This window comes from Lathyrus oleraceus, unplaced genomic scaffold (genome assembly GCF_024323335.1).
Source record: "Lathyrus oleraceus cultivar Zhongwan6 unplaced genomic scaffold, CAAS_Psat_ZW6_1.0 chrUn0005, whole genome shotgun sequence".
NCBI lineage: Eukaryota > Viridiplantae > Streptophyta > Magnoliopsida > Fabales > Fabaceae > Lathyrus > Lathyrus oleraceus.
Genome location: NW_026112396.1, coordinates 27,839 through 40,687, shown reverse-complemented (window position 1 = coordinate 40,687; position 12,849 = coordinate 27,839). Strand labels below are relative to the sequence as shown.

General features: G+C 40.4%; 41 non-coding genes and 8 pseudogenes across 41 annotated transcripts; all 49 read right to left on the bottom strand.

Annotated features, from left to right (window-relative positions):
* Positions 1-8: 8 nt before the first annotated feature.
* Positions 9-127, bottom strand: LOC127111586 (5S ribosomal RNA). The gene has a single exon (XR_007798200.1). It is a non-coding gene; the product is annotated as a 5S ribosomal RNA (ribosomal RNA).
* A 161-nt stretch (positions 128-288) lies between these two features.
* On the bottom strand, positions 289-407 carry LOC127111585 (5S ribosomal RNA). Its single transcript, XR_007798199.1, has one exon. It is a non-coding gene; the product is annotated as a 5S ribosomal RNA (ribosomal RNA).
* A 161-nt stretch (positions 408-568) lies between these two features.
* Positions 569-687, bottom strand: LOC127111584 (5S ribosomal RNA). Its single transcript, XR_007798198.1, has one exon. It is a non-coding gene; the product is annotated as a 5S ribosomal RNA (ribosomal RNA).
* Positions 688-736: 49 nt separating this feature from the next.
* Positions 737-859, bottom strand: LOC127111475 (uncharacterized; annotated as a pseudogene).
* Positions 860-1,020: 161 nt separating this feature from the next.
* On the bottom strand, positions 1,021-1,139 carry LOC127111580 (5S ribosomal RNA). Its single transcript, XR_007798197.1, has one exon. It is a non-coding gene; the product is annotated as a 5S ribosomal RNA (ribosomal RNA).
* A 161-nt stretch (positions 1,140-1,300) lies between these two features.
* LOC127111568 (5S ribosomal RNA) lies at positions 1,301-1,419 on the bottom strand. Its single transcript, XR_007798195.1, has one exon. It is a non-coding gene; the product is annotated as a 5S ribosomal RNA (ribosomal RNA).
* A 49-nt stretch (positions 1,420-1,468) lies between these two features.
* On the bottom strand, positions 1,469-1,591 carry LOC127111474 (uncharacterized; annotated as a pseudogene).
* A 161-nt stretch (positions 1,592-1,752) lies between these two features.
* Positions 1,753-1,871, bottom strand: LOC127111557 (5S ribosomal RNA). Its single transcript, XR_007798194.1, has one exon. It is a non-coding gene; the product is annotated as a 5S ribosomal RNA (ribosomal RNA).
* Positions 1,872-2,031: 160 nt separating this feature from the next.
* Positions 2,032-2,150, bottom strand: LOC127111546 (5S ribosomal RNA). Its single transcript, XR_007798193.1, has one exon. It is a non-coding gene; the product is annotated as a 5S ribosomal RNA (ribosomal RNA).
* Positions 2,151-2,199: 49 nt separating this feature from the next.
* On the bottom strand, positions 2,200-2,322 carry LOC127111473 (uncharacterized; annotated as a pseudogene).
* Positions 2,323-2,483: 161 nt separating this feature from the next.
* Positions 2,484-2,602, bottom strand: LOC127111534 (5S ribosomal RNA). Its single transcript, XR_007798192.1, has one exon. It is a non-coding gene; the product is annotated as a 5S ribosomal RNA (ribosomal RNA).
* Positions 2,603-2,763: 161 nt separating this feature from the next.
* LOC127111523 (5S ribosomal RNA) lies at positions 2,764-2,882 on the bottom strand. Its single transcript, XR_007798191.1, has one exon. It is a non-coding gene; the product is annotated as a 5S ribosomal RNA (ribosomal RNA).
* Positions 2,883-3,043: 161 nt separating this feature from the next.
* On the bottom strand, positions 3,044-3,162 carry LOC127111511 (5S ribosomal RNA). The gene has a single exon (XR_007798190.1). It is a non-coding gene; the product is annotated as a 5S ribosomal RNA (ribosomal RNA).
* Positions 3,163-3,323: 161 nt separating this feature from the next.
* Positions 3,324-3,442, bottom strand: LOC127111499 (5S ribosomal RNA). Its single transcript, XR_007798189.1, has one exon. It is a non-coding gene; the product is annotated as a 5S ribosomal RNA (ribosomal RNA).
* A 49-nt stretch (positions 3,443-3,491) lies between these two features.
* Positions 3,492-3,614, bottom strand: LOC127111471 (uncharacterized; annotated as a pseudogene).
* Positions 3,615-3,775: 161 nt separating this feature from the next.
* Positions 3,776-3,894, bottom strand: LOC127111488 (5S ribosomal RNA). The gene has a single exon (XR_007798188.1). It is a non-coding gene; the product is annotated as a 5S ribosomal RNA (ribosomal RNA).
* A 161-nt stretch (positions 3,895-4,055) lies between these two features.
* LOC127111476 (5S ribosomal RNA) lies at positions 4,056-4,174 on the bottom strand. Its single transcript, XR_007798187.1, has one exon. It is a non-coding gene; the product is annotated as a 5S ribosomal RNA (ribosomal RNA).
* Positions 4,175-4,223: 49 nt separating this feature from the next.
* LOC127111470 (uncharacterized) lies at positions 4,224-4,346 on the bottom strand (annotated as a pseudogene).
* A 161-nt stretch (positions 4,347-4,507) lies between these two features.
* Positions 4,508-4,626, bottom strand: LOC127111464 (5S ribosomal RNA). The gene has a single exon (XR_007798186.1). It is a non-coding gene; the product is annotated as a 5S ribosomal RNA (ribosomal RNA).
* A 161-nt stretch (positions 4,627-4,787) lies between these two features.
* Positions 4,788-4,906, bottom strand: LOC127111452 (5S ribosomal RNA). Its single transcript, XR_007798184.1, has one exon. It is a non-coding gene; the product is annotated as a 5S ribosomal RNA (ribosomal RNA).
* A 161-nt stretch (positions 4,907-5,067) lies between these two features.
* LOC127111440 (5S ribosomal RNA) lies at positions 5,068-5,186 on the bottom strand. The gene has a single exon (XR_007798183.1). It is a non-coding gene; the product is annotated as a 5S ribosomal RNA (ribosomal RNA).
* A 49-nt stretch (positions 5,187-5,235) lies between these two features.
* LOC127111469 (uncharacterized) lies at positions 5,236-5,358 on the bottom strand (annotated as a pseudogene).
* A 161-nt stretch (positions 5,359-5,519) lies between these two features.
* Positions 5,520-5,638, bottom strand: LOC127111429 (5S ribosomal RNA). The gene has a single exon (XR_007798181.1). It is a non-coding gene; the product is annotated as a 5S ribosomal RNA (ribosomal RNA).
* A 161-nt stretch (positions 5,639-5,799) lies between these two features.
* Positions 5,800-5,918, bottom strand: LOC127111417 (5S ribosomal RNA). The gene has a single exon (XR_007798170.1). It is a non-coding gene; the product is annotated as a 5S ribosomal RNA (ribosomal RNA).
* A 161-nt stretch (positions 5,919-6,079) lies between these two features.
* Positions 6,080-6,198, bottom strand: LOC127111406 (5S ribosomal RNA). The gene has a single exon (XR_007798159.1). It is a non-coding gene; the product is annotated as a 5S ribosomal RNA (ribosomal RNA).
* Positions 6,199-6,359: 161 nt separating this feature from the next.
* Positions 6,360-6,478, bottom strand: LOC127111395 (5S ribosomal RNA). The gene has a single exon (XR_007798148.1). It is a non-coding gene; the product is annotated as a 5S ribosomal RNA (ribosomal RNA).
* Positions 6,479-6,527: 49 nt separating this feature from the next.
* LOC127111468 (uncharacterized) lies at positions 6,528-6,650 on the bottom strand (annotated as a pseudogene).
* Positions 6,651-6,811: 161 nt separating this feature from the next.
* Positions 6,812-6,930, bottom strand: LOC127111384 (5S ribosomal RNA). The gene has a single exon (XR_007798137.1). It is a non-coding gene; the product is annotated as a 5S ribosomal RNA (ribosomal RNA).
* Positions 6,931-7,091: 161 nt separating this feature from the next.
* Positions 7,092-7,210, bottom strand: LOC127111372 (5S ribosomal RNA). Its single transcript, XR_007798126.1, has one exon. It is a non-coding gene; the product is annotated as a 5S ribosomal RNA (ribosomal RNA).
* A 49-nt stretch (positions 7,211-7,259) lies between these two features.
* On the bottom strand, positions 7,260-7,382 carry LOC127111467 (uncharacterized; annotated as a pseudogene).
* A 161-nt stretch (positions 7,383-7,543) lies between these two features.
* On the bottom strand, positions 7,544-7,662 carry LOC127111361 (5S ribosomal RNA). Its single transcript, XR_007798115.1, has one exon. It is a non-coding gene; the product is annotated as a 5S ribosomal RNA (ribosomal RNA).
* A 161-nt stretch (positions 7,663-7,823) lies between these two features.
* Positions 7,824-7,942, bottom strand: LOC127111350 (5S ribosomal RNA). The gene has a single exon (XR_007798104.1). It is a non-coding gene; the product is annotated as a 5S ribosomal RNA (ribosomal RNA).
* A 161-nt stretch (positions 7,943-8,103) lies between these two features.
* On the bottom strand, positions 8,104-8,222 carry LOC127111338 (5S ribosomal RNA). The gene has a single exon (XR_007798092.1). It is a non-coding gene; the product is annotated as a 5S ribosomal RNA (ribosomal RNA).
* A 161-nt stretch (positions 8,223-8,383) lies between these two features.
* Positions 8,384-8,502, bottom strand: LOC127111326 (5S ribosomal RNA). The gene has a single exon (XR_007798081.1). It is a non-coding gene; the product is annotated as a 5S ribosomal RNA (ribosomal RNA).
* Positions 8,503-8,663: 161 nt separating this feature from the next.
* On the bottom strand, positions 8,664-8,782 carry LOC127111314 (5S ribosomal RNA). The gene has a single exon (XR_007798070.1). It is a non-coding gene; the product is annotated as a 5S ribosomal RNA (ribosomal RNA).
* Positions 8,783-8,943: 161 nt separating this feature from the next.
* Positions 8,944-9,062, bottom strand: LOC127111303 (5S ribosomal RNA). The gene has a single exon (XR_007798059.1). It is a non-coding gene; the product is annotated as a 5S ribosomal RNA (ribosomal RNA).
* Positions 9,063-9,223: 161 nt separating this feature from the next.
* On the bottom strand, positions 9,224-9,342 carry LOC127111291 (5S ribosomal RNA). The gene has a single exon (XR_007798048.1). It is a non-coding gene; the product is annotated as a 5S ribosomal RNA (ribosomal RNA).
* Positions 9,343-9,503: 161 nt separating this feature from the next.
* On the bottom strand, positions 9,504-9,622 carry LOC127111279 (5S ribosomal RNA). Its single transcript, XR_007798037.1, has one exon. It is a non-coding gene; the product is annotated as a 5S ribosomal RNA (ribosomal RNA).
* A 161-nt stretch (positions 9,623-9,783) lies between these two features.
* Positions 9,784-9,902, bottom strand: LOC127111267 (5S ribosomal RNA). Its single transcript, XR_007798026.1, has one exon. It is a non-coding gene; the product is annotated as a 5S ribosomal RNA (ribosomal RNA).
* A 161-nt stretch (positions 9,903-10,063) lies between these two features.
* LOC127111256 (5S ribosomal RNA) lies at positions 10,064-10,182 on the bottom strand. The gene has a single exon (XR_007798015.1). It is a non-coding gene; the product is annotated as a 5S ribosomal RNA (ribosomal RNA).
* A 161-nt stretch (positions 10,183-10,343) lies between these two features.
* Positions 10,344-10,462, bottom strand: LOC127111244 (5S ribosomal RNA). The gene has a single exon (XR_007798004.1). It is a non-coding gene; the product is annotated as a 5S ribosomal RNA (ribosomal RNA).
* Positions 10,463-10,623: 161 nt separating this feature from the next.
* On the bottom strand, positions 10,624-10,742 carry LOC127111232 (5S ribosomal RNA). Its single transcript, XR_007797993.1, has one exon. It is a non-coding gene; the product is annotated as a 5S ribosomal RNA (ribosomal RNA).
* Positions 10,743-10,903: 161 nt separating this feature from the next.
* LOC127111219 (5S ribosomal RNA) lies at positions 10,904-11,022 on the bottom strand. The gene has a single exon (XR_007797981.1). It is a non-coding gene; the product is annotated as a 5S ribosomal RNA (ribosomal RNA).
* A 161-nt stretch (positions 11,023-11,183) lies between these two features.
* On the bottom strand, positions 11,184-11,302 carry LOC127111208 (5S ribosomal RNA). The gene has a single exon (XR_007797970.1). It is a non-coding gene; the product is annotated as a 5S ribosomal RNA (ribosomal RNA).
* A 161-nt stretch (positions 11,303-11,463) lies between these two features.
* On the bottom strand, positions 11,464-11,582 carry LOC127111196 (5S ribosomal RNA). The gene has a single exon (XR_007797959.1). It is a non-coding gene; the product is annotated as a 5S ribosomal RNA (ribosomal RNA).
* Positions 11,583-11,743: 161 nt separating this feature from the next.
* LOC127111184 (5S ribosomal RNA) lies at positions 11,744-11,862 on the bottom strand. Its single transcript, XR_007797948.1, has one exon. It is a non-coding gene; the product is annotated as a 5S ribosomal RNA (ribosomal RNA).
* A 161-nt stretch (positions 11,863-12,023) lies between these two features.
* LOC127111172 (5S ribosomal RNA) lies at positions 12,024-12,142 on the bottom strand. The gene has a single exon (XR_007797937.1). It is a non-coding gene; the product is annotated as a 5S ribosomal RNA (ribosomal RNA).
* Positions 12,143-12,303: 161 nt separating this feature from the next.
* LOC127111160 (5S ribosomal RNA) lies at positions 12,304-12,422 on the bottom strand. Its single transcript, XR_007797926.1, has one exon. It is a non-coding gene; the product is annotated as a 5S ribosomal RNA (ribosomal RNA).
* Positions 12,423-12,583: 161 nt separating this feature from the next.
* On the bottom strand, positions 12,584-12,702 carry LOC127111148 (5S ribosomal RNA). The gene has a single exon (XR_007797915.1). It is a non-coding gene; the product is annotated as a 5S ribosomal RNA (ribosomal RNA).
* Between the last annotated feature and the right edge of the window lie 147 nt (positions 12,703-12,849).

Here is a 12,849-nt window from a genome sequence, read left to right as displayed (position 1 = left end):
CAAAAAAAGAGGTGCAACACAAGGACTTCCCAGGAGGTCACCCATCCTAGTACTACTCTCGCCCAAGCACGCTTAACTGCGGAGTTCTGATGGGATCCGGTGCATTAGTGCTGGTATGATCGCACCTGATATCTCATGCGCTTTGATTGTATATATTTTATTTCTTTCACTTATTAACGGCAAAACAAACATAATTAACGCTGAAATGCTTGTCTTCTCCTACTTTTTCCGACTCTTTTACGCCGATTAACAGAAATAAAAAGAAGTATTTAAAAAATCGCAAAAAAAGAGGTGCAACACAAGGACTTCCCAGGAGGTCACCCATCCTAGTACTACTCTCGCCCAAGCACGCTTAACTGCGGAGTTCTGATGGGATCCGGTGCATTAGTGCTGGTATGATCGCACCTGATATCTCATGCGCTTTGATTGTATATATTTTATTTCTTTCACTTATTAACGGCAAAACAAACATAATTAACGCTGAAATGCTTGTCTTCTCCTACTTTTTCCGACTCTTTTACGCCGATTAACAGAAATAAAAAGAAGTATTTAAAAAATCGCAAAAAAAGAGGTGCAACACAAGGACTTCCCAGGAGGTCACCCATCCTAGTACTACTCTCGCCCAAGCACGCTTAACTGCGGAGTTCTGATGGGATCCGGTGCATTAGTGCTGGTATGATCGCACCTGATATCTCATGCACTTTGATTGTATATATTTTATTTCTTTCACTTATTAACGGCAAAACAAACATAATTAACGCCCAGGAGGTCACCCATCCTAGTACTACTCTCGCCCAAGCACGCTTAACTGCGGAGTTCTGATGGGATCCGGTGCATTAGTGCTGGTATGATCGCACCTGATATCTCATGCGCTTTGATTGTATATATTTTATTTCTTTCACTTATTAACGGCAAAACAAACATAATTAACGCTGAAATGCTTGTCTTCTCCTACTTTTTCCGACTCTTTTACGCCGATTAACAGAAATAAAAAGAAGTATTTAAAAAATCGCAAAAAAAGAGGTGCAACACAAGGACTTCCCAGGAGGTCACCCATCCTAGTACTACTCTCGCCCAAGCACGCTTAACTGCGGAGTTCTGATGGGATCCGGTGCATTAGTGCTGGTATGATCGCACCTGATATCTCATGCGCTTTGATTGTATATATTTTATTTCTTTCACTTATTAACGGCAAAACAAACATAATTAACGCTGAAATGCTTGTCTTCTCCTACTTTTTCCGACTCTTTTACGCCGATTAACAGAAATAAAAAGAAGTATTTAAAAAATCGCAAAAAAAGAGGTGCAACACAAGGACTTCCCAGGAGGTCACCCATCCTAGTACTACTCTCGCCCAAGCACGCTTAACTGCGGAGTTCTGATGGGATCCGGTGCATTAGTGCTGGTATGATCGCACCTGATATCTCATGCACTTTGATTGTATATATTTTATTTCTTTCACTTATTAACGGCAAAACAAACATAATTAACGCCCAGGAGGTCACCCATCCTAGTACTACTCTCGCCCAAGCACGCTTAACTGCGGAGTTCTGATGGGATCCGGTGCATTAGTGCTGGTATGATCGCACCTGATATCTCATGCGCTTTGATTGTATATATTTTATTTCTTTCACTTATTAACGGCAAAACAAACATAATTAACGCTGAAATGCTTGTCTTCTCCTACTTTTTCCGACTCTTTTACGCCGATTAACAGAAATAAAAAGAAGTATTTAAAAAATCGCAAAAAAAGAGGTGCAACACAAGGACTTCCCAGGAGGTCACCCATCCTAGTACTACTCTCGCCCAAGCACGCTTAACTGCGGAGTTCTGATGGGATCCGGTGCATTAGTGCTGGTATGATCGCACCTGATATCTCATGCGCTTTGATTGTATATATTTTATTTCTTTCACTTATTAACGGCAAAACAAACATAATTAACGCTGAAATGCTTGTCTTCTCCTACTTTTTCCGACTCTTTTACGCCGATTAACAGAAATAAAAAGAAGTATTAAAAAATCGCAAAAAAAGAGGTGCAACACAAGGACTTCCCAGGAGGTCACCCATCCTAGTACTACTCTCGCCCAAGCACGCTTAACTGCGGAGTTCTGATGGGATCCGGTGCATTAGTGCTGGTATGATCGCACCTGATATCTCATGCACTTTGATTGTATATATTTTATTTCTTTCACTTATTAACGGCAAAACAAACATAATTAACGCCCAGGAGGTCACCCATCCTAGTACTACTCTCGCCCAAGCACGCTTAACTGCGGAGTTCTGATGGGATCCGGTGCATTAGTGCTGGTATGATCGCACCTGATATCTCATGCGCTTTGATTGTATATATTTTATTTCTTTCACTTATTAACGGCAAAACAAACATAATTAACGCTGAAATGCTTGTCTTCTCCTACTTTTTCCGACTCTTTTACGCCGATTAACAGAAATAAAAAGAAGTATTTAAAAAATCGCAAAAAAAGAGGTGCAACACAAGGACTTCCCAGGAGGTCACCCATCCTAGTACTACTCTCGCCCAAGCACGCTTAACTGCGGAGTTCTGATGGGATCCGGTGCATTAGTGCTGGTATGATCGCACCTGATATCTCATGCGCTTTGATTGTATATATTTTATTTCTTTCACTTATTAACGGCAAAACAAACATAATTAACGCTGAAATGCTTGTCTTCTCCTACTTTTTCCGACTCTTTTACGCCGATTAACAGAAATAAAAAGAAGTATTTAAAAAATCGCAAAAAAAGAGGTGCAACACAAGGACTTCCCAGGAGGTCACCCATCCTAGTACTACTCTCGCCCAAGCACGCTTAACTGCGGAGTTCTGATGGGATCCGGTGCATTAGTGCTGGTATGATCGCACCTGATATCTCATGCGCTTTGATTGTATATATTTTATTTCTTTCACTTATTAACGGCAAAACAAACATAATTAACGCTGAAATGCTTGTCTTCTCCTACTTTTTCCGACTCTTTTACGCCGATTAACAGAAATAAAAAGAAGTATTTAAAAAATCGCAAAAAAAGAGGTGCAACACAAGGACTTCCCAGGAGGTCACCCATCCTAGTACTACTCTCGCCCAAGCACGCTTAACTGCGGAGTTCTGATGGGATCCGGTGCATTAGTGCTGGTATGATCGCACCTGATATCTCATGCGCTTTGATTGTATATATTTTATTTCTTTCACTTATTAACGGCAAAACAAACATAATTAACGCTGAAATGCTTGTCTTCTCCTACTTTTTCCGACTCTTTTACGCCGATTAACAGAAATAAAAAGAAGTATTTAAAAAATCGCAAAAAAAGAGGTGCAACACAAGGACTTCCCAGGAGGTCACCCATCCTAGTACTACTCTCGCCCAAGCACGCTTAACTGCGGAGTTCTGATGGGATCCGGTGCATTAGTGCTGGTATGATCGCACCTGATATCTCATGCGCTTTGATTGTATATATTTTATTTCTTTCACTTATTAACGGCAAAACAAACATAATTAACGCCCAGGAGGTCACCCATCCTAGTACTACTCTCGCCCAAGCACGCTTAACTGCGGAGTTCTGATGGGATCCGGTGCATTAGTGCTGGTATGATCGCACCTGATATCTCATGCGCTTTGATTGTATATATTTTATTTCTTTCACTTATTAACGGCAAAACAAACATAATTAACGCTGAAATGCTTGTCTTCTCCTACTTTTTCCGACTCTTTTACGCCGATTAACAGAAATAAAAAGAAGTATTTAAAAAATCGCAAAAAAAGAGGTGCAACACAAGGACTTCCCAGGAGGTCACCCATCCTAGTACTACTCTCGCCCAAGCACGCTTAACTGCGGAGTTCTGATGGGATCCGGTGCATTAGTGCTGGTATGATCGCACCTGATATCTCATGCGCTTTGATTGTATATATTTTATTTCTTTCACTTATTAACGGCAAAACAAACATAATTAACGCTGAAATGCTTGTCTTCTCCTACTTTTTCCGACTCTTTTACGCCGATTAACAGAAATAAAAAGAAGTATTTAAAAAATCGCAAAAAAAGAGGTGCAACACAAGGACTTCCCAGGAGGTCACCCATCCTAGTACTACTCTCGCCCAAGCACGCTTAACTGCGGAGTTCTGATGGGATCCGGTGCATTAGTGCTGGTATGATCGCACCTGATATCTCATGCACTTTGATTGTATATATTTTATTTCTTTCACTTATTAACGGCAAAACAAACATAATTAACGCCCAGGAGGTCACCCATCCTAGTACTACTCTCGCCCAAGCACGCTTAACTGCGGAGTTCTGATGGGATCCGGTGCATTAGTGCTGGTATGATCGCACCTGATATCTCATGCGCTTTGATTGTATATATTTTATTTCTTTCACTTATTAACGGCAAAACAAACATAATTAACGCTGAAATGCTTGTCTTCTCCTACTTTTTCCGACTCTTTTACGCCGATTAACAGAAATAAAAAGAAGTATTTAAAAAATCGCAAAAAAAGAGGTGCAACACAAGGACTTCCCAGGAGGTCACCCATCCTAGTACTACTCTCGCCCAAGCACGCTTAACTGCGGAGTTCTGATGGGATCCGGTGCATTAGTGCTGGTATGATCGCACCTGATATCTCATGCGCTTTGATTGTATATATTTTATTTCTTTCACTTATTAACGGCAAAACAAACATAATTAACGCTGAAATGCTTGTCTTCTCCTACTTTTTCCGACTCTTTTACGCCGATTAACAGAAATAAAAAGAAGTATTTAAAAAATCGCAAAAAAAGAGGTGCAACACAAGGACTTCCCAGGAGGTCACCCATCCTAGTACTACTCTCGCCCAAGCACGCTTAACTGCGGAGTTCTGATGGGATCCGGTGCATTAGTGCTGGTATGATCGCACCTGATATCTCATGCGCTTTGATTGTATATATTTTATTTCTTTCACTTATTAACGGCAAAACAAACATAATTAACGCTGAAATGCTTGTCTTCTCCTACTTTTTCCGACTCTTTTACGCCGATTAACAGAAATAAAAAGAAGTATTTAAAAAATCGCAAAAAAAGAGGTGCAACACAAGGACTTCCCAGGAGGTCACCCATCCTAGTACTACTCTCGCCCAAGCACGCTTAACTGCGGAGTTCTGATGGGATCCGGTGCATTAGTGCTGGTATGATCGCACCTGATATCTCATGCGCTTTGATTGTATATATTTTATTTCTTTCACTTATTAACGGCAAAACAAACATAATTAACGCCCAGGAGGTCACCCATCCTAGTACTACTCTCGCCCAAGCACGCTTAACTGCGGAGTTCTGATGGGATCCGGTGCATTAGTGCTGGTATGATCGCACCTGATATCTCATGCGCTTTGATTGTATATATTTTATTTCTTTCACTTATTAACGGCAAAACAAACATAATTAACGCTGAAATGCTTGTCTTCTCCTACTTTTTCCGACTCTTTTACGCCGATTAACAGAAATAAAAAGAAGTATTTAAAAAATCGCAAAAAAAGAGGTGCAACACAAGGACTTCCCAGGAGGTCACCCATCCTAGTACTACTCTCGCCCAAGCACGCTTAACTGCGGAGTTCTGATGGGATCCGGTGCATTAGTGCTGGTATGATCGCACCTGATATCTCATGCGCTTTGATTGTATATATTTTATTTCTTTCACTTATTAACGGCAAAACAAACATAATTAACGCTGAAATGCTTGTCTTCTCCTACTTTTTCCGACTCTTTTACGCCGATTAACAGAAATAAAAAGAAGTATTTAAAAAATCGCAAAAAAAGAGGTGCAACACAAGGACTTCCCAGGAGGTCACCCATCCTAGTACTACTCTCGCCCAAGCACGCTTAACTGCGGAGTTCTGATGGGATCCGGTGCATTAGTGCTGGTATGATCGCACCTGATATCTCATGCGCTTTGATTGTATATATTTTATTTCTTTCACTTATTAACGGCAAAACAAACATAATTAACGCTGAAATGCTTGTCTTCTCCTACTTTTTCCGACTCTTTTACGCCGATTAACAGAAATAAAAAGAAGTATTTAAAAAATCGCAAAAAAAGAGGTGCAACACAAGGACTTCCCAGGAGGTCACCCATCCTAGTACTACTCTCGCCCAAGCACGCTTAACTGCGGAGTTCTGATGGGATCCGGTGCATTAGTGCTGGTATGATCGCACCTGATATCTCATGCGCTTTGATTGTATATATTTTATTTCTTTCACTTATTAACGGCAAAACAAACATAATTAACGCTGAAATGCTTGTCTTCTCCTACTTTTTCCGACTCTTTTACGCCGATTAACAGAAATAAAAAGAAGTATTTAAAAAATCGCAAAAAAAGAGGTGCAACACAAGGACTTCCCAGGAGGTCACCCATCCTAGTACTACTCTCGCCCAAGCACGCTTAACTGCGGAGTTCTGATGGGATCCGGTGCATTAGTGCTGGTATGATCGCACCTGATATCTCATGCGCTTTGATTGTATATATTTTATTTCTTTCACTTATTAACGGCAAAACAAACATAATTAACGCCCAGGAGGTCACCCATCCTAGTACTACTCTCGCCCAAGCACGCTTAACTGCGGAGTTCTGATGGGATCCGGTGCATTAGTGCTGGTATGATCGCACCTGATATCTCATGCGCTTTGATTGTATATATTTTATTTCTTTCACTTATTAACGGCAAAACAAACATAATTAACGCTGAAATGCTTGTCTTCTCCTACTTTTTCCGACTCTTTTACGCCGATTAACAGAAATAAAAAGAAGTATTTAAAAAATCGCAAAAAAAGAGGTGCAACACAAGGACTTCCCAGGAGGTCACCCATCCTAGTACTACTCTCGCCCAAGCACGCTTAACTGCGGAGTTCTGATGGGATCCGGTGCATTAGTGCTGGTATGATCGCACCTGATATCTCATGCGCTTTGATTGTATATATTTTATTTCTTTCACTTATTAACGGCAAAACAAACATAATTAACGCTGAAATGCTTGTCTTCTCCTACTTTTTCCGACTCTTTTACGCCGATTAACAGAAATAAAAAGAAGTATTTAAAAAATCGCAAAAAAAGAGGTGCAACACAAGGACTTCCCAGGAGGTCACCCATCCTAGTACTACTCTCGCCCAAGCACGCTTAACTGCGGAGTTCTGATGGGATCCGGTGCATTAGTGCTGGTATGATCGCACCTGATATCTCATGCACTTTGATTGTATATATTTTATTTCTTTCACTTATTAACGGCAAAACAAACATAATTAACGCCCAGGAGGTCACCCATCCTAGTACTACTCTCGCCCAAGCACGCTTAACTGCGGAGTTCTGATGGGATCCGGTGCATTAGTGCTGGTATGATCGCACCTGATATCTCATGCGCTTTGATTGTATATATTTTATTTCTTTCACTTATTAACGGCAAAACAAACATAATTAACGCTGAAATGCTTGTCTTCTCCTACTTTTTCCGACTCTTTTACGCCGATTAACAGAAATAAAAAGAAGTATTTAAAAAATCGCAAAAAAAGAGGTGCAACACAAGGACTTCCCAGGAGGTCACCCATCCTAGTACTACTCTCGCCCAAGCACGCTTAACTGCGGAGTTCTGATGGGATCCGGTGCATTAGTGCTGGTATGATCGCACCTGATATCTCATGCGCTTTGATTGTATATATTTTATTTCTTTCACTTATTAACGGCAAAACAAACATAATTAACGCTGAAATGCTTGTCTTCTCCTACTTTTTCCGACTCTTTTACGCCGATTAACAGAAATAAAAAGAAGTATTTAAAAAATCGCAAAAAAAGAGGTGCAACACAAGGACTTCCCAGGAGGTCACCCATCCTAGTACTACTCTCGCCCAAGCACGCTTAACTGCGGAGTTCTGATGGGATCCGGTGCATTAGTGCTGGTATGATCGCACCTGATATCTCATGCGCTTTGATTGTATATATTTTATTTCTTTCACTTATTAACGGCAAAACAAACATAATTAACGCTGAAATGCTTGTCTTCTCCTACTTTTTCCGACTCTTTTACGCCGATTAACAGAAATAAAAAGAAGTATTTAAAAAATCGCAAAAAAAGAGGTGCAACACAAGGACTTCCCAGGAGGTCACCCATCCTAGTACTACTCTCGCCCAAGCACGCTTAACTGCGGAGTTCTGATGGGATCCGGTGCATTAGTGCTGGTATGATCGCACCTGATATCTCATGCGCTTTGATTGTATATATTTTATTTCTTTCACTTATTAACGGCAAAACAAACATAATTAACGCTGAAATGCTTGTCTTCTCCTACTTTTTCCGACTCTTTTACGCCGATTAACAGAAATAAAAAGAAGTATTTAAAAAATCGCAAAAAAAGAGGTGCAACACAAGGACTTCCCAGGAGGTCACCCATCCTAGTACTACTCTCGCCCAAGCACGCTTAACTGCGGAGTTCTGATGGGATCCGGTGCATTAGTGCTGGTATGATCGCACCTGATATCTCATGCGCTTTGATTGTATATATTTTATTTCTTTCACTTATTAACGGCAAAACAAACATAATTAACGCTGAAATGCTTGTCTTCTCCTACTTTTTCCGACTCTTTTACGCCGATTAACAGAAATAAAAAGAAGTATTTAAAAAATCGCAAAAAAAGAGGTGCAACACAAGGACTTCCCAGGAGGTCACCCATCCTAGTACTACTCTCGCCCAAGCACGCTTAACTGCGGAGTTCTGATGGGATCCGGTGCATTAGTGCTGGTATGATCGCACCTGATATCTCATGCGCTTTGATTGTATATATTTTATTTCTTTCACTTATTAACGGCAAAACAAACATAATTAACGCTGAAATGCTTGTCTTCTCCTACTTTTTCCGACTCTTTTACGCCGATTAACAGAAATAAAAAGAAGTATTTAAAAAATCGCAAAAAAAGAGGTGCAACACAAGGACTTCCCAGGAGGTCACCCATCCTAGTACTACTCTCGCCCAAGCACGCTTAACTGCGGAGTTCTGATGGGATCCGGTGCATTAGTGCTGGTATGATCGCACCTGATATCTCATGCGCTTTGATTGTATATATTTTATTTCTTTCACTTATTAACGGCAAAACAAACATAATTAACGCTGAAATGCTTGTCTTCTCCTACTTTTTCCGACTCTTTTACGCCGATTAACAGAAATAAAAAGAAGTATTTAAAAAATCGCAAAAAAAGAGGTGCAACACAAGGACTTCCCAGGAGGTCACCCATCCTAGTACTACTCTCGCCCAAGCACGCTTAACTGCGGAGTTCTGATGGGATCCGGTGCATTAGTGCTGGTATGATCGCACCTGATATCTCATGCGCTTTGATTGTATATATTTTATTTCTTTCACTTATTAACGGCAAAACAAACATAATTAACGCTGAAATGCTTGTCTTCTCCTACTTTTTCCGACTCTTTTACGCCGATTAACAGAAATAAAAAGAAGTATTTAAAAAATCGCAAAAAAAGAGGTGCAACACAAGGACTTCCCAGGAGGTCACCCATCCTAGTACTACTCTCGCCCAAGCACGCTTAACTGCGGAGTTCTGATGGGATCCGGTGCATTAGTGCTGGTATGATCGCACCTGATATCTCATGCGCTTTGATTGTATATATTTTATTTCTTTCACTTATTAACGGCAAAACAAACATAATTAACGCTGAAATGCTTGTCTTCTCCTACTTTTTCCGACTCTTTTACGCCGATTAACAGAAATAAAAAGAAGTATTTAAAAAATCGCAAAAAAAGAGGTGCAACACAAGGACTTCCCAGGAGGTCACCCATCCTAGTACTACTCTCGCCCAAGCACGCTTAACTGCGGAGTTCTGATGGGATCCGGTGCATTAGTGCTGGTATGATCGCACCTGATATCTCATGCGCTTTGATTGTATATATTTTATTTCTTTCACTTATTAACGGCAAAACAAACATAATTAACGCTGAAATGCTTGTCTTCTCCTACTTTTTCCGACTCTTTTACGCCGATTAACAGAAATAAAAAGAAGTATTTAAAAAATCGCAAAAAAAGAGGTGCAACACAAGGACTTCCCAGGAGGTCACCCATCCTAGTACTACTCTCGCCCAAGCACGCTTAACTGCGGAGTTCTGATGGGATCCGGTGCATTAGTGCTGGTATGATCGCACCTGATATCTCATGCGCTTTGATTGTATATATTTTATTTCTTTCACTTATTAACGGCAAAACAAACATAATTAACGCTGAAATGCTTGTCTTCTCCTACTTTTTCCGACTCTTTTACGCCGATTAACAGAAATAAAAAGAAGTATTTAAAAAATCGCAAAAAAAGAGGTGCAACACAAGGACTTCCCAGGAGGTCACCCATCCTAGTACTACTCTCGCCCAAGCACGCTTAACTGCGGAGTTCTGATGGGATCCGGTGCATTAGTGCTGGTATGATCGCACCTGATATCTCATGCGCTTTGATTGTATATATTTTATTTCTTTCACTTATTAACGGCAAAACAAACATAATTAACGCTGAAATGCTTGTCTTCTCCTACTTTTTCCGACTCTTTTACGCCGATTAACAGAAATAAAAAGAAGTATTTAAAAAATCGCAAAAAAAGAGGTGCAACACAAGGACTTCCCAGGAGGTCACCCATCCTAGTACTACTCTCGCCCAAGCACGCTTAACTGCGGAGTTCTGATGGGATCCGGTGCATTAGTGCTGGTATGATCGCACCTGATATCTCATGCGCTTTGATTGTATATATTTTATTTCTTTCACTTATTAACGGCAAAACAAACATAATTAACGCTGAAATGCTTGTCTTCTCCTACTTTTTCCGACTCTTTTACGCCGATTAACAGAAATAAAAAGAAGTATTTAAAAAATCGCAAAAAAAGAGGTGCAACACAAGGACTTCCCAGGAGGTCACCCATCCTAGTACTACTCTCGCCCAAGCACGCTTAACTGCGGAGTTCTGATGGGATCCGGTGCATTAGTGCTGGTATGATCGCACCTGATATCTCATGCGCTTTGATTGTATATATTTTATTTCTTTCACTTATTAACGGCAAAACAAACATAATTAACGCTGAAATGCTTGTCTTCTCCTACTTTTTCCGACTCTTTTACGCCGATTAACAGAAATAAAAAGAAGTATTTAAAAAATCGCAAAAAAAGAGGTGCAACACAAGGACTTCCCAGGAGGTCACCCATCCTAGTACTACTCTCGCCCAAGCACGCTTAACTGCGGAGTTCTGATGGGATCCGGTGCATTAGTGCTGGTATGATCGCACCTGATATCTCATGCGCTTTGATTGTATATATTTTATTTCTTTCACTTATTAACGGCAAAACAAACATAATTAACGCTGAAATGCTTGTCTTCTCCTACTTTTTCCGACTCTTTTACGCCGATTAACAGAAATAAAAAGAAGTATTTAAAAAATCGCAAAAAAAGAGGTGCAACACAAGGACTTCCCAGGAGGTCACCCATCCTAGTACTACTCTCGCCCAAGCACGCTTAACTGCGGAGTTCTGATGGGATCCGGTGCATTAGTGCTGGTATGATCGCACCTGATATCTCATGCGCTTTGATTGTATATATTTTATTTCTTTCACTTATTAACGGCAAAACAAACATAATTAACGCTGAAATGCTTGTCTTCTCCTACTTTTTCCGACTCTTTTACGCCGATTAACAGAAATAAAAAGAAGTATTTAAAAAATCGCAAAAAAAGAGGTGCAACACAAGGACTTCCCAGGAGGTCACCCATCCTAGTACTACTCTCGCCCAAGCACGCTTAACTGCGGAGTTCTGATGGGATCCGGTGCATTAGTGCTGGTATGATCGCACCTGATATCTCATGCGCTTTGATTGTATATATTTTATTTCTTTCACTTATTAACGGCAAAACAAACATAATTAACGCTGAAATGCTTGTCTTCTCCTACTTTTTCCGACTCTTTTACGCCGATTAACAGAAATAAAAAGAAGTATTTAAAAAATCGCAAAAAAAGAGGTGCAACACAAGGACTTCCCAGGAGGTCACCCATCCTAGTACTACTCTCGCCCAAGCACGCTTAACTGCGGAGTTCTGATGGGATCCGGTGCATTAGTGCTGGTATGATCGCACCTGATATCTCATGCGCTTTGATTGTATATATTTTATTTCTTTCACTTATTAACGGCAAAACAAACATAATTAACGCTGAAATGCTTGTCTTCTCCTACTTTTTCCGACTCTTTTACGCCGATTAACAGAAATAAAAAGAAGTATTTAAAAAATCGCAAAAAAAGAGGTGCAACACAAGGACTTCCCAGGAGGTCACCCATCCTAGTACTACTCTCGCCCAAGCACGCTTAACTGCGGAGTTCTGATGGGATCCGGTGCATTAGTGCTGGTATGATCGCACCTGATATCTCATGCGCTTTGATTGTATATATTTTATTTCTTTCACTTATTAACGGCAAAACAAACATAATTAACGCTGAAATGCTTGTCTTCTCCTACTTTTTCCGACTCTTTTACGCCGATTAACAGAAATAAAAAGAAGTATTTAAAAAATCGCAAAAAAAGAGGTGCAACACAAGGACTTCCCAGGAGGTCACCCATCCTAGTACTACTCTCGCCCAAGCACGCTTAACTGCGGAGTTCTGATGGGATCCGGTGCATTAGTGCTGGTATGATCGCACCTGATATCTCATGCGCTTTGATTGTATATATTTTATTTCTTTCACTTATTAACGGCAAAACAAACATAATTAACGCTGAAATGCTTGTCTTCTCCTACTTTTTCCGACTCTTTTACGCCGATTAACAGAAATAAAAAGAAGTATTTAAA